At 37.4% G+C, this 16,260-nt stretch overlaps 1 long non-coding RNA gene across 1 annotated transcript in view; it reads right to left on the reverse strand.

Moving 5' to 3' along the window:
- Window positions 1–1,526: 1,526 nt before the first annotated feature.
- Window positions 1,527–16,260, reverse strand: part of LOC125413940 (uncharacterized) — a 44,253-nt gene continuing 29,519 nt past the window's right edge. The window contains exon 4 of the long non-coding RNA XR_015736208.1: window positions 1,527–2,294. This is a non-coding gene — a long non-coding RNA (uncharacterized LOC125413940). The remainder of the gene's footprint in view (window positions 2,295–16,260) is intronic.

Raw genomic sequence — 16,260 nt, forward strand, 5'->3', positions numbered from 1 at the left:
AAACATCATCAGGTTTGAGGGGAAATAAATCTGCAAGACGCTTCATCAACGTAAGCGCTACCCTTCTGGCACCTAAGCTCATCAAGCATTGATGAGGCAAACAGGAAGCCTAATGAAAATAATACAAGGAAATCTTTTCATCAACACCCATCCCTAATGTCTCAGCTATCAGGTCACTGTTATTGCTTCAAGAGGTGGAATCTGAATCTGCAGCCAACACCGGAAGCTCTGCCTTTAAACAAGGCAGGCAGTTATTTTTACCACACGGCTCATATCAGTTAAGTGGTGCTAACTTGACCTCAATTAAGATACGGTGGTTTTTAAATGTGTTTATATTAGATCCTTCCCACCCCTCATGCCCAAGCAGACAGACAGATACACATGCCTGTGCACGTGTATGATACACACACACATACACACACACACACACACACACACACACACACACACACACACACACACAGGCACTGTTAGACTAAGACTGTTTTCTCATAATTTAGTTGTCTGTGCTTTTCAAAAGAAACACACACAGAGTATAAGGAATTAAAAATCAATGTCTTATTGGCCAGAATAATAATAAAATTAATTTGAGGTTTGATATTGACTCTCATTTTCTCCCAACTTGAATTAACATGATATTTTATGGCATTTTCATTATCTTACTCAAACTGTAAGGAACGCAAAACATGAGAGTGATGAGGGCTTTCTCCTTTGCCACCTGAAACGTGCCAGTGCAGAGGATGGACCTGGGGAGCTTAAATGCCATCAGGGTGTGTCTTTTGAAGTAGCAAAGTAGCGTGATGGGTGTGTGAAGGCAGGGATGGAAATAGGGTAGGGCAGGATATCCTCTTCATCAAACATTATACATTGCTTTCCTCATCAGGAGCTCAGTGAGTCACACAAATTGTCCACACTCAAACACTTAGGGTATCATAAACTGAACACACCCTTCCATTAGGTTCAAAGTAAAAAGATCACACAAGGAAACCTGAAATGTCCTGTCTAGAGAATGTGGCGAGATAACGAAGATTTTTAGAAATGGTCTTGATACTATGAATAAGTTATCGTACTTCTTCAAGGTGCAAAGGAAATGTAAGTGATCCTATGGTGGGAAAAACATATAATGACTTAATAGGAAGGTTTATACTAAAGGATATATGCTCCTTCCACACTCAGAGTTGGCATTTCCTTCTGACTTCTGACTCCATGGGCCAAAAAGCAAGACTATGCAAACATGGCCTCAAAACATGGGCAGGCATTTTACTAATGCTTTGATATTTGTAAAGGTTTGAAGCATAAGTATTTTTCAACATCAATTATTGAGCCCCAAATTTATGCCAGACTTAAGTAAGAAATGTAAAATAACTTTAAAGAAAATAAGAATATGGTTTCTGTTCTCCAGAATTTTAGGTGGACTTAGATATAATATAAAGCAAAACCTATAGTTAACACTGGTTGGCAAATTATCATCCATGAACTAAATCTAGCCCACTGACATTTTAAAACAACATTTTATTGGTACACAGTACTGTCCATTTAATTACTTGGCGTTTTTTTATATTACATATTAAATATTGTAGCAGTGCATCTTAACTGGCAATGCTTAAAGTACTTACAATACAGTCTTTTACTTAAAAGCTTACCAAACCCTAGCTTGCAATGATGTTCCACACACAGAAGTAATATTTCATGTACACATTGTGGTCTACACAAGAAGTTGCTATATCATCCAGTTTGTAAACAGACCGATGGCACTTCCAAGATTAAATTAAATTTTCAGTGTCACACAGGGAATAAGCTGAGGCTGTGGTAGAAACCAGAAATTCTGATCACAGAGTCCATCCTTTTAGTTTGTGCACTTCATTGACAAGAACTATAAGTATCTCAACAGTCATAACAATATAATTAAAAAATTAGTTTAGGTTCTTCCATCATCAAATTAAATTTCATGCTTTGTTTCCTTTTGCTGGCAGAACTTTATACAATTAAAAGAAAAAGAGTGCATTCAAAGTCTGTCTCATCCCCACTTGGAGCTTGAGTCTTGTGACTACTGCAGATGACAGCAATAATGGTTCCATTTCTTCATCTTCTCTGTTATCCGGCTTTATATGACTTTCAGTATATTCCCAAATTGAATAGAGAATCTCATCCTACTTCAGTCACGTGATTTACTTCGATCAGTGGAGCCTTAGTAGACATGCTACTGGCAAATAGAAGTTAAAGTCCGCGTGTAACTGGTGTCCTTGACTCTCAGGTCTTTGCTACTCTTTGAGAAAATGGCCAAGGGAGCAGACCTGAAGATAAAGCAGAGCCAAGTCATTGTGAGTACTTCAGTGTGCCAGGAAAAACCTCTAACAAATGTGAACAATAACTGCTTAATGTTACGTCTCACTGAGGATTTATAGTTGTTTGCTCTGTACCTTTATTTTGATAATATGTAGTGGATAAAGAAAATTATGTACCATGATATCAATATGTAGAATTCAAGGAATATATCAGTTTGCTTCCTAGTTATTACCATTCTCTCTCTCTCTCTCTCTCTCTCTCTCTCTCTCTCTCTCTCTCTCTCTCTTCCATTTATTGTCTCAGAAACCATGCCCTTCTACATTTCCTACACTACTCCTCTAACAGCTGAGTTTAAGTGTTCTTCTCCCTTCAGCGCCCCTAGACGCTGGGAATAGACATGAACACTCACATCAGGTTTTCTCTTTTTGAAAAAAACATTTTTCATTATTTATTATTGCAGTCCTCATCTGGACCTTGGGAGCTCAGTCCAGTGCTCTAATGTGGGTCTCTGTCTCTATCTCCATCCATTGCCAACTGAAGGTTCTATAGTGATATGTAAGATATTCATCAGTGTGGCTATAGGATAGGGCCAGTTTAGAAGCCCTCTCCTCTGCTGCTCAGGGAACAAGCTGGGGCCATCTCCTTGGACACCTGGGATCCCCTCTAGAATAAAGTCTCTTGCCAACCCTAAAATGGCTCCCTTAATTAAGATCTATACTTCCCTGCTCCCATATCCACCCTTCTTCCATCTTAATCTTCCCGCTCTCCCAAGCACTCCCCATCCTCCCCTTCCCACTTCTCTCTCCCCATCTCCCCTTGCCCCCACCCAACCCCACCCCCAAGCTCCCAATTTTTGCCTGGAAATCTTGTCTACTCCCAATATCCAGGAGGATAACTACATGTTTTTCTTCGGGTTCACCATCCTATTTAGCTTCTCTAGGATCACGAATTATAGAGGCTCAATGTTACAAGTAGATCACTCAGTCTAGACATTAGACATTATTTTCCTCTGCACTTGAATTTAGAAATTTGATGTGCCAGAAGTCATATTATTCAAAAGTACTGAAGAGTTGGAAAAGTGTCGTGGGTACCACTAAGGAGTTCATGAATCAGAAAAGGAAAATTTCACATTTACAGAATGAGTGTACAGGGCTAGAGAGATGTCAACGTGAGTTTCATCTCTGAGACCAACACCATGGAAAGAGAAAACTAGTTCCATCAATTTGTTCTCAGAGATGTAGTCAGAAACTCTGTAATACATTTGTTTCTCTTCAAAAGTAAATAAATATAAAATACATTTTTATACATTTTTTATCGAGATAGAAAGCAGGAGGAAGAGGTAAACTGTGTTGGAAAAGATGTGCAACAGTTATGATATACTGTCCGGAACAAAAGGAGAGTAGAGAGTCTCATAATTAAAGGAAAAATAAGATAAAGTATTAAAAGAATTCACAAAGGGTCAAGAATATAATTTTTTTAGGTAATAAAAATTCTCCTGAAAGCACTGGTATGATATGGGCAATAGGGTGTCACAAATTTACAGATAGGAGACGACATGAAGCTGATAACTTTGATCACTTTTACCTTTAAAGGTGTCTTTGTTACATCAACAGACATTTTCCAAATATTTTTGGAGCATTTACTTTGAATATTGTATGTTATGTATGGGAAACATGAGTGCAGAGAAACCATGCGACTTCACCAGCTAACTTATATAATAAATCTTATTAAAGTGTGTCTCACTTTAATCGTTTTAAGGACACTAAATCAGTATACAACAAGGGCCTTGTTGCTGACTAAATGAAGCCTTTAATGTAGACTGATAAAGACAGCAAAATACAAATGGAACTTTTCATTCTCATTTGAACCGATTTTCAAATGCCATGAAGTATTTTCTTGATATCTCAGAGTGCATATCAGTTAGACTATATAGGTTGCATTTATTCAGTTAAACAAATTCAATGATGAATTTAGGAAATTTTATTCCAGCCATTATTTCATCTTTATAAACATAAACAACATTGAAATTAGAAAGCACATACTTAAATGATTTTATATGTTAGATAGAAAGATCTCTATAAAATATTCAACTATTTGGAAACTAGGTAACGTACTTTGATATTATCAGTGACTTACGTGGACAGGAACCAGGGAAAACAGCAACAGTGTTGAAGATAATAAACACAAAGACATAGCGTGATAAAATTTTGGACACACACATAAATTAGCACTTAAATAAGAATTTGTAGCTTCAGATGTATATATCAGAAAATGATAAGCTATAACATCAGTCATGTAGAATTGTATGTTCAGACATTATTGAAACACAAAATGAACATAAAAACAACAGAAGGAAATAACACCAAGCAGAAATCCGTGAACAAAAGAATGAGAACCCCAGACATTATTAATAAATTAAAACGTAGTTCTATATGAATATCAGTAGCTAAGACTACCTTTAGCTAGACTAAACAAGAGGTGGAACAAAGGGCTCACATTACAAATGTCATTAATGAACAAGTGAACATCAGTATGGATGTGGTTACAGTCTGCCTCTGGAACACTCCTGTGTCCCCACTCCAAGAATTTGTATCTTTAGGTCCTCTACACTGACAGAGACAAAAAGTATAACCAGAAGTATGTGACAAAATGATTAAGAGAAGTATCTGCTGTCCATTTCATTCAAATATTTGACTCCAAGAACCTTGTGAAGTTTTGAATATTTGTCTTAAATTTCGAGTTTGGGTTTATGAAGTGGCAGATAATACCAAATCATTAAGGAGAAATACCATGAAGTATTTTGTATCAATAAATTGTAACAACTTGAAAGATAAAGTAAAATTATTTGAGGGACAAAATGATAATATAATAAAAAATAAATGAACGAATCAGAAATGAGTCACATTTATTAAAGATATTGAATCTGAAACAAAAAAATTCCATACTGAAATGGCAGGATAAAATGACTCATTGATGAATTCTACCAAATATTTTATAAGAAATAAAGCCAATATTCTTCATAAACATAGTTGTAAACATTATAAAATATAATTAGAGCTTTAGTCAGATTTTAACGTATTGTATATGTAAATTTTTTGTTTGCTTGTTTGTTTAAATTTTATGAGAAATGAACACTATGAAAATCCAAGTAAACATCTTATTGGTTCTTGTATATATAGTTTTGCATAACTGTTTTGGTCACATTTACCTCCTTCATGAACTCTTCCCAATTCTACCTCCCCTTCCCTATGCACCCCACTTTTTCTTTTAAAAATATTCAAGACCAATTTGTGTTGGACAAATATCCTTGGATGTATGTTTTTCTACTGGAGTATGGTCAACTTACCAGGGGTTGCAGTCTGTAATGCTTGAACTACAATTGATATCTGACTCAGTATATTTCAAATTTGAGCACTGTGATATTCACCATTCTTTCCTGGAGATGAATTTAGCCAATACATATCAAGAAACCAGGTAAAGTCTTCTAGGACAAATGGTTGAACACTCATTTGCTGTCAAGGTTATGACATTGGAACTCTCCTCTCAGTGGCTGACTTTAAACATTGCATTCATCAGCTGCTGAGTCACATCTGTCTACTGCACCACCTTAATGACAATCCCAGAGATATGACATGACACCGGTTTAACAATCTCCCTAAAGTTTCTTGAGGACAAATGCCAAAAAGAAAGTGTAATTGAAATGAGAAGAGAAGTGGACAAATTGAATTGCTATGGGTAGAAGACTTGGCTTTCTGCAGCATTGAATTGAGGTGAGCGGATTGTTAAATTAATTGAAAAGGTACACTGTTACACTGGAAAATAGGGTTGTCTTAACTCTGTGTTTTCATCCTGATGGAGGTTAACCTTGATTTTTTTTAAAACCCCGTCAGATGGAGTTGACAGTTCTTTCACTCTAATTTTTGTACAGATTTGCCATTATTCGTGTCAGAAACTGACTGAGATAGGACAGGTTTACTTTCCCAGGCACTGAGGAAACTGGCCCAGAAGGATCAGAATACTATTTCCAGGTCATATAAAAAAATTCATGTTAACTCTTGGCTTTGATTTTCATTAAGAGTACATTTTATTGAGTATCTGATGCCTTAAGCAATCTCTCTCTCTCTCTCTCTCTCTCTCTCTCTCTCTCACACACACACACACACACACACACAGAGGTTAGCTATGCACTGACAAAATGTTGAGATGCTTTCCCAGCTTACCCGAGTAATCAGAGCCTGAAGGACCAAGGTCATGTCTTCAGAAAACAAAGTAGAATGCAAGTGAAGCTCCTAAGATACATAAAATCTTAAACCAAAGTCTCTAATTGGTCTCAGAGAAGAAAAGCATGGAGTAAGTCCTATTACCTGACGATAGCAAACATCCAGGAAGTATTACATACATAAACAGTACATGGAGAAAAATGAAACCGACCCCTGAACCCGTATCCAGAACCACATGCAGTTTAGAATCCACTTCCAAATTAAACCAAATCACTTAACAAAGCAGACAGAATTCATTTGTAGTACTCTTTGTTGAAGTCACATGTAGTTTACTTTTCCAAAAATGTTTCTTTGGCTAAAAGTCTAGGACTGTCTTTTGTTTTCAGCAGTGCTGATGGATTCAGTTCTCTAGATTTGAGAATATTTCTGGGAATTGCTTGTATCTTATGCTTGCCTTTTAATTTGTTAAAACTGAATACATGATTAGAGACACAAATTAAAACAAACTCTCAAATGGCATCCCTAATAAACACTCCAAACAAGCATCAAAAAGCTAAACACAATACTTGAATTAGTATTAGCAAATAACTTTTTTGTCATTATTATATTCTTCTTTCCTAATTAAAACTCTATGAGTTGTTTTTGCTTCATTTTAACCCCTTTATCTTCTATTTTTATGAAAGGAGTGTAGTATAAAAACAATTGTTTACTATACCCCATTCCATTTTAATTATCCTAGTATCTATTGAAGGTTGAAGATAAAGAGTACATTGATATATTCCAGCTATTTTATAATTTGAGAGATAGAGAAATCAATAGGTAGATCAATAAATCATAGATAATCTATCTATCTATCTATCTATCTATCTATCTATCTATCTATCTATCTATCTATCTACCATATATGCATGCATGTATGTGTATGGAGAAGGAGAGAGAGAGAGAGAAAGGGAGAAAGAGAGGGAAAGAGAGAGAGAGAGGAAGAGAGAGATAGACTGAGTGATAGATGGATAGGCCTACAGATAATAAAAACATAAGTTGTAACAAGTAAAAATTTTCCTAGTATTAAAAACAAAGGTCACTGATAGAGAAATTAAAAAAAATTCACTGTGGGGTAAATTTTAACAGTGACTTTGGAGTGTGTGCACACTTTGTAGTAACCTGGTCTCAGAGAGTTACCTACCATACATTTTAATTCCAAATATTTTTTGGAAATTCTATTAAAACCTTTTCTGCTTCAGGTTGATGGACAACTGGCTAAGTAGCCATCACCTGTAAGTTTCCTTGCAGGAACAGATATGAAGTTAATATCACAGAACCTATTGGACTTGTACTAGCAGGATTTGTGTGTCAACTCGACACAAGCTAGAGTCATCAGAGGAAGGAGACTCTGTTGAGGAAATGCCTCAGTGAGATCTAGCTGTAAGGAATTTTCTTATTTAGTGATCAATGGTGGGGGGGGAGGACCCAGGCCATTATGAGTGGTGCTAACCCTGGGGTGGGGGTCCTGGGTTCTATAAGAAAGCAGACTGAGTAATGCATGGGAAGCAAGCCATTAAGTAGCACCTCTCCATGACTGCTTCATTCGATCCTGTCTCCAGTACCCTGCCCTGCTTAAAATTCCTGCCTAACTTCCTTCAGTGATGGACGTCAACGTGGATGTACAAGCCAAATAAACTCTTTCTTCCCCAACTTGTTTTTTGTTCATGGCATTTTGTTGTGGCAACAGAATCCCTAGCTAAGAGGACTTTAGTTTAACGTTTATGACCGTGCTAGGGAGGGTAAGAAAATTAACATAGAGCAGTGTAGCTACTCATGCCTGGGCATTGTACTCTTAGGAAAGAAGAAAGAAAGATCAAAATGAGGTAGGGCAGAAAGCACCCTTCCTGGGTGGCATTGGTCCCTCCCATTTTCCTGGCTTGTCATACCATTCTAGTGCCAATACAACCCCTCACACAAACTTTTAAAGTAAATTTTCAATTCCAAATAGATCCATCTTATCATACTTCTTAAAATCATTTCCATTTATGCCTCTCAAATGTTGAGAGGAATACCCACTGAATGACCAAGACATGTGTTCAGAAGAGTTGCTTGTAAATCTTTGAGAGTTTGTTGGTTTTAAGAAGAAACCATTTTAGTAGAAAAGGACAAATTTTACATTAACTTGAGAATAAACCATAATAATTAATAATTTTACCATTTCTCCTTTTATAGTTGCAGTCACAGGCAATCTCCAGGATGCCCAGTGCCTTTCATATAGGAACTTACAAAAATATCTTTCCTATCTCTCAAGAAAATCTTAAGATTTTTAGTGGCTACTTTATCATTATTCTGCAAGCAAGATTAAACACTTCCAATTTCCTAGCTTGTTCATTTTTCCCCTTCAGAGTAGACAATTTTGTCTATCTATCTATGTATCTATCTATGCATCTATCTATGTATCTATCTATCTATCTATCTATCTATCTATCTATCTATCTATCTACCTACCTACCTACCTACCTATCTATCTATCATCTATACATCAGTCCATCCAGACAGCCATCCATCTACCTACATACATGTCTGTCTGTTTGTGTCTGTCTGTCTATCTACCTACCTATTATCTAGCATCTATCTACATCTATTGATTTTTTTAGTTGAGACAGTTTCCCTATCTCAAAATGTAGCTTTGACTGGCTTGGAAATTATTATGTAGACCAAGCCAGCCACAAACTCTCAGAGATCCACTTATCACTGCTTCCAACTTCTGGGATTTATGATTTGCTTAGCCTGCTTTCTTATATAATCAGAACCACCAGCCTAAAGATGGCCTCACCAACAGTAGGATGGGCTCTCCCACATCAATCATTAATTAAGAACATACCCTGAAAACTTTTCTACAGCCTTATATTAAAGAAGTAATTTCTCGATTAACTTTCAGACTATTTGACTATAGCTTGTATCAAGTTGACAGAACAAACAAGCACAGTGAGGTATACATTGTATTAAACTAGGATGTTAATCCATGTTTAAAAGTTCACTCAGAATGTGACTGGAGTCACAACTACAACATTGTGACACGAGTCACTAATGCTTCAGAATCCACATTCATTCTATGTATTATTAATAATTATTAATAAATAAATCAATTATTAATAAAAACTAATTAATTTTTGACATTTTAAAAGTTTTACACACTGGCCCCAGTTCCCCCTGCCACCCTTTCTGTGGCCCTACCACCTCTACCATCCCACCCCCCCCCAATCCATAAGGCCTCCATGGGGGAATCCACAAAGTCTGGTATACCAAGTTGAGGCAAGAATTCCCCTCTGTATCCAGTAACTGATGAAAACAGATGTAGTGACCAACAACCAAGCACTGGGCTGAGCTCAAGGAGCTTAGTTGAAGAGAGGGAGGAGGGATTATATGAGCAAGAGGCAGCAAGATCATGATTGGGAAAACCACAGAGGTATCTGACCTGAGCTAGCGTGAACCCACAGACTCTGGACTGACAGAGGGGATCCCGTATGGGACCAAACTAAGCCCCCCTCTGAATGTGGGTGACAATTACGTGGCTTGGTCTGTTGGCGGGGGCGTTGGCCAGGATTTATCTGGGGTACATGAACTAGTTTTTTTGGAGCACATTGTGTTAATTTATAAGAGAGTGTGTTAGAAGACTAGTTTGGTTATAAACATCCTGCCTTTCTCACCTTTCAGGGTATTGTTGCTGTTTTGAAGAGTATATTCTCTTGGGTGACAAGTGTATAGCATTTTTTTTTATTTTTTAAAATTAAATATTACATTATCTACCCCTTCCGTTTCTTCCCTTTAACTTTTCCAATGTAGTTTGTTTGCTCATTTCTCTCTCTCAAACTCATGGACTCAATTTTTTTAAATTTTTATTGCTTTATAAATAATACCATTCAAAATTTCCACTTCCTCCCCTCCTCCCATTTCCCTCCCGCTACCCCACTTACCCTCTCCCCTCCTCCTCTAGTCCTAAGAGAGGGCAGGGTACCCTGCACTGTGGGAAGAACAAGGTCCTCCCACTTCCATCCAGCCCTAGGAAGGTGTGCATCCAAATAGACTAGGATCCCAAAAAGCCAGTATATGCAGTAGAGACAAATCCCAGTGCCATTATCATTGGCTTCTCAGTCAGCCCCCATTGTCAGCCACATTCAGAGAGTCCGGTTTGATCACATGCTCGTTCATCCCACTCCCCAAAGCTCTCCCCAATCCCCCCCTTCTCCCTTCTCTCTCCCCCTCTCCCCTTCCCCCCACTCCACCCCTACCCCCATGCTCCCAACTTTTGCCTGGCGACTAACACACACACACACACACACACACACACACACACACACACACACACCCTCCTAAATGCAAAGATACAACCTGCTCAGCTTTTATAATGTTACTTAGATGTTTATAATTTCAGGGCTGACCACTTGGTAGTAGTAATTAGCTGAGTACTCAGGGGAAGACTTTCCCTCTCGCTTTCAGAATTCTTTAGCTGTCTGTAGGTTTTTTCTTTTTCTTTATGTCTAAAGTTGAGACCCTATGAAATATTCCCCTTTCCATGTTAGTAAATCAATTGATATTGTCCTTTTTGAGGTCTTGTTGGTGACAAGATGATAGTCATGTTGGTGACAAGACATAATTTCTCTGACATGTTCCAGAATATGAAATCTCACAACACTCTTGTCTTTCCTCTGACTTCTACAGTTCTTTTTACCCTCTCTTTTACCATGGTCCCTGAGCCTCAGATGCAGGAGTTGTGCTGCAGGGGTATCAGTTGAGGATGAGCACCAGTCTCTCCATTTTCACTGGCTATGGTTTTCTGCAGTGATCTCTGTCTGTGAAAGGAGATGTTTCTTTAACACAAGGTGAGAGCGATGCTCTTCTGTATGAGAACAAACATTAAGAGTATGTCCAGAAATTATGCTGGTTTAATAAAGCAGTAGTTACAGGTTCTCCTCAAAGACCCATGACTTCAGTAGTCTAGGGGCTACATTTTCAGTACTAAGCATGCTTTCCTTCCTACTCTGGGTCTTAAGTCCAGTTAGAGGATTGTTGCAAACTACCGAAGTGTGTGTCCTTCTGCTGCACCATTGGGCACATTACATCGTGCTGGTGGTTGTTAGTTCATAGGCATCATTGTTGGACAGCACTATTGGTTACTTCCCTCTCTTGGAATCCTACATGGTATTTTTTGGCATCACAAAAGCTAGTCCACAGGGAGGACAAATGACATTAAATATAAACAAGGCAACAAAAGGGAACAGCAAGTCAAACTTAGACTGCTTCCTAACCTTACAAAAAACCTAATTATTAGATGAAGTTTTATATTATTTAATTTCAGTCACTTTAATTCAGTGGCTTATTGGGACGGAAGTTTTGTTTCAGACCACATTAAACATGGATCCGTATATTTCATGCTGCTTTTCTTTACATTCTATGTCAGGACGGAGTGAGTAAAAGTGAAATATGATAAACTGCAGACGCCATCCTAGAACCTTCCCAGAGCACAGTCTGTCAGCAGAGTGTTCATGCCGTCCCAGGATCCTCGGTCTGCTGCTCAATGGCTGTTAGGAGGCAAACCGCCTTCCGGCATCTGTGCTGTAATAATTGTTATTTAATGCTTATTAGCTCTCTTGCATCTTCAGCCTGCCGCCAATGATCTATATTTCATAGGATTTATTATCCAGTGAGGAGTATCACACAGAGTCTTGGTTACCTTTCTGTACTCAGTTTACTTTTGTACTTTCCCACTCAGAATAGGCCCTGTGAGGCTCCTCGTGACATACCTGAACGGAATCTTGAAATATCCCCTCTAGGCATGAAAAGATCATTACCATAGATAAATTGCAAGCTGCATATATTATACGCTAATTGTGGTTTACCCTTTAAAATAAGGATAGAACTAACAGAAAACTAACAAAATGTGCTTGCTATCTTTACAGATTATTCTTTGCAGCAATAATTGTTATAGCAAATACCAGATACAACTCAAATGTCCTTACTAGGAAATGCATGGGGTCAATTATGATACAACCATATAGTTATAAAAACAAAATGAAATGTGTCTCTTTATATAGTGTCATGTATAACCGCAGGATGCATGCAAGCCTCACAAGTGTTCGTGAAATAATCGTGTTGTATATGTGCAGATAGACACAGCTCTCTGTATTTAATGTATATACTTGCTCATACTGTCAGAAAGAAATAACAGAAGGCTAATCAAAAAGCAGATGGAGTTCTCACTATATGGGGAAGAAGTGCACACAGAGCAGAGGTTGGGCTAGGAGAAAAAAGTACTCTAAATATAATTTTCTTTTATTTTTGGCTCGAGAACTATGTATGATTTTACAAAATAATAAAGATAGAAGGAAATATGTAGGTTATTTCTCACCCCAAGAAAACTTAACTAAAATCAATGTGCAATGCCAGGAATGCTGAAGGGCTAAGCAATGCAGAGAGATAGATAGATAGATGTGTCAATGTAGTTTTATTTGAAGAGTCATCTAAGACAAAAAAAAGTTAGCTTTTTCTGTATGTGTCACTAGTTTGTAAATGAATTACCGGTGTTTTGGTGTTTTCCATAAACAGAATATAATGTTATAAAATCTCTTTTTGTGCTCTGGGTATAAAAATAAAATAAACAGTATATAAAGCATAGACTTCAATAATTATAGGATAATCAAAGTGAATGAGGGAGTGAGTTTTCTTTCTGGTTGCCTTTCTTCTCAAGTGGTTGCTTGCAAGGGCTATAAAATCTATTCAGATATCAGATTTCACTTCCTGTCCCCATTAGCCCATGCACTCACTTGTGGCTGTCAAACACTTAGAGGTGGAGGACTCTGCATGGAGACATACTGGTAAACATTCCCTGCTGTGGCTGGATGACTGTCTTGGAATTTGGAGAGTTAGTCCTGGTTATTCTAAGTCTTCCAAATGGTGTCTGCCTCCTAAAAATCATTATTATTAGTTATGTATTTTAAGTGTATTTATTATCCTAAATATTAGAAAACATTCTGAGGAGTGATAAAGTTGAAATGGAAAATGTTTACTAGAAATAGAACAAAAGATGGTACAGTATGCTTGATCATGCCTGTAATCTAGGCATTGGGGAGGTAGAGGCAGGAAGATTAGACGTTCAAGTCAGTCTGGGCTATATAGCAAGTTCTGAAGATAGCCTGTGCTCAATGAGACCTTGCATGCATGTGCACACACATAAAGACAAGAGAATGGCAGCTTTGTATGCACTACAAATTGGTGGGGGACAATTCTGTATTCTGTCAATTATGTTTTAAATAAACGCTAATTGACCAGTAGCCAGGCAGGAAGTATAGACAGGACAACCAGACAGAAAGTAGAGGTGGGGCAATGAGAACAGGAGAATTCTGGAAAGAAGGAAGCTCTCTCTGCAGTCCTCCACAGACATTAAAGAAGCAGGATGTGAGCTGCCCCACTGAAAAAGGTACTTAGCCATATGGCTAACACAGATAAGAATAATGAGTTAATATAAGTTATAAGAGCTAATACAAAGCCTGAGTTAATGGGCCTATCAGTTTATAACTTACGTAGCCCTCTGTGTGATTTCCTTGGGATTTACTAGCTGTGGGAACTGGGCAGGACAGAAACCCCAATGAGCAGGCCCTCATGTTGCAACAAATGATTATTTACAGCTTTTACCTGGTGAATAGCTGAAGAATTGCTGGCAGTTTTGAAAAGTTGAACTACAGTAAAGACAGTTGTCAAAATGAACACAGCCTGTGCACTGATCTACCAGGCATTTGCACCTGAAGACTTGTCGCTGTCATACAAACTCTCTTCTACATTTCTGAGAAGATCTCTAAATAGAGCTGCTAGAAAAAAATCAGACTATGTTTCATAAATTTGCAGATTTTGCCATATTTAACAACTTTTACTTTATTTTCCAATCATTACTTGAACATTACCTTTTCTTTCATGCGCAGAACTTTGATTTTAGTCACTATTTAGAAAACAAAGACAAAAGTAATTCCTTATAAGCTGCTCTTCTATAGCTGTAGAAACTTTTAAAACATTCAAGCTTTGTTAAAAATAGTTAAGAATATCACTAATTTTAATGTTCCCTTAGTCTAAGATGAGAATAATAAAAAATTCAGAGTTAAAATGACACTGACAGTATTTCTGATTTCAAAATGTTTAAAAATACATTTGCCAAAAATATTTTGAAATTTGAAAATATTTGACATGTCCCAAAATGTTTAAACCTTTTATTATTAAATTATAGAAATAGATTAGTGGGTATAATTTTGTTTATTTTGAATTATGCTTGATATTTGTAAACTTCCAACTTTGATTTTCATTATAGTACAGGTAATTTAGAAGAAGTTTTAAAACCGTAATTTAAAAAATATAAAGAACATTTGAATCCTAAAGAATAATTCTATGTTTGTTATTGATGATTCTTTGAATTGTATAATAGTTTAGAGACATTTTATATTAGGTTACTATTTCTTGCACTAATTATCTGCTTTTGAGGCAAGGATTTGTAGTAATCATTTCCCATAAATCTTCTAAACCAGTTATGTTCCTGAGGATTCATCCATAAGAAACAGAGCAATTTGGTAAACGCTTTACCTGTCTTACCATCTTAGTGCAAGGTCCTAAGATGTCAGCAGCTTGCGTTCTAAGATCAGTTGGAGAAGGAGTGTAATCTTCTGTTGACTTTCCTTTTTTATCATTGGTACAGAATAGAAAGATCCAATGTGGAACATATTTAATCAAAATCAAAGTCAGTAAAAACAGAGTAAGTGTTGACAAACTTGTCTGATATAAATAGAATACAATGGAAAGGACCAAATGACCAAAGAGAAATCAGTCTACACAAACACAGTCCTTAATGACTGGCTTTTCTAAGTCACAGTTAATATGGAAGTCTCTGTGGCTCATGCATAAAGAAAGCCCCCACTCCGCCACATACACCACGGGTTGGTAGATTGCGCGTGTGTGCTTATGGTCCATATTTCCTCCTCTGTCAACAAACCATAATAATAAGAATGTTGATTTGACAGGATTATTTTTAGGAATTTGTGATTTAAAACATTCGTACACTGAAAACAATGCCTGGGACCCAATCAACTCTCAATAAATATTACGTCATGCTCCCTTCCCAGGAAATGGGCGTGAAATGCGGCAGATTGCCAAACTGATAGCCCAACAATGTAGGTGTAACACAAGTACAGCCCTCATTCCCTCCCTTTGAAATGTTTCCACGAAGAATGAGAGCAGACCATAAGAAATTTGTAAGAATAATGTATCAAGAAACAGTACTATTTCTAGGATATGGATTGACATATAGCATCTATGGTGTTAGAAAGACACCAGAAATTGTATAAAAGACATCAAAAAAACCTGGTTAGTTTTTAAGTGATGTTCTCTTGGTTAAGGGTATCAGTTAATCCTGAGTAACTTTACCAGATGTTTACAGGTTTGTGGCATGGGTTCTCCCTGCTCCTGGGGCACTCAACCTACACCCGACTAAGCCTTCTAAATATGGACTTCTGCAGTCTTAGGCTAGAAACTTTTCCTGGTATTCCTCAATATGCGAAACTGCTTACTGTGGAGATCGACCCCAGACAATGGTGGATCATGTTTCCCACTGTGAAGACCCAAGGGGTGCAAGCGCTTCTCTACATCTCCATCTGTAATCTGCTGGAAAGTCTTTCGATAGTAGATGCTCTCCCTCCATGCCACGTCTCTGTGTGCCTTACCATTTCCCTTGGAG

Source organism: Myodes glareolus, chromosome 23 (assembly GCF_982192425.1).
Source record: "Myodes glareolus chromosome 23, mMyoGla1.1, whole genome shotgun sequence".
Lineage (NCBI taxonomy): Eukaryota > Metazoa > Chordata > Mammalia > Rodentia > Cricetidae > Myodes > Myodes glareolus.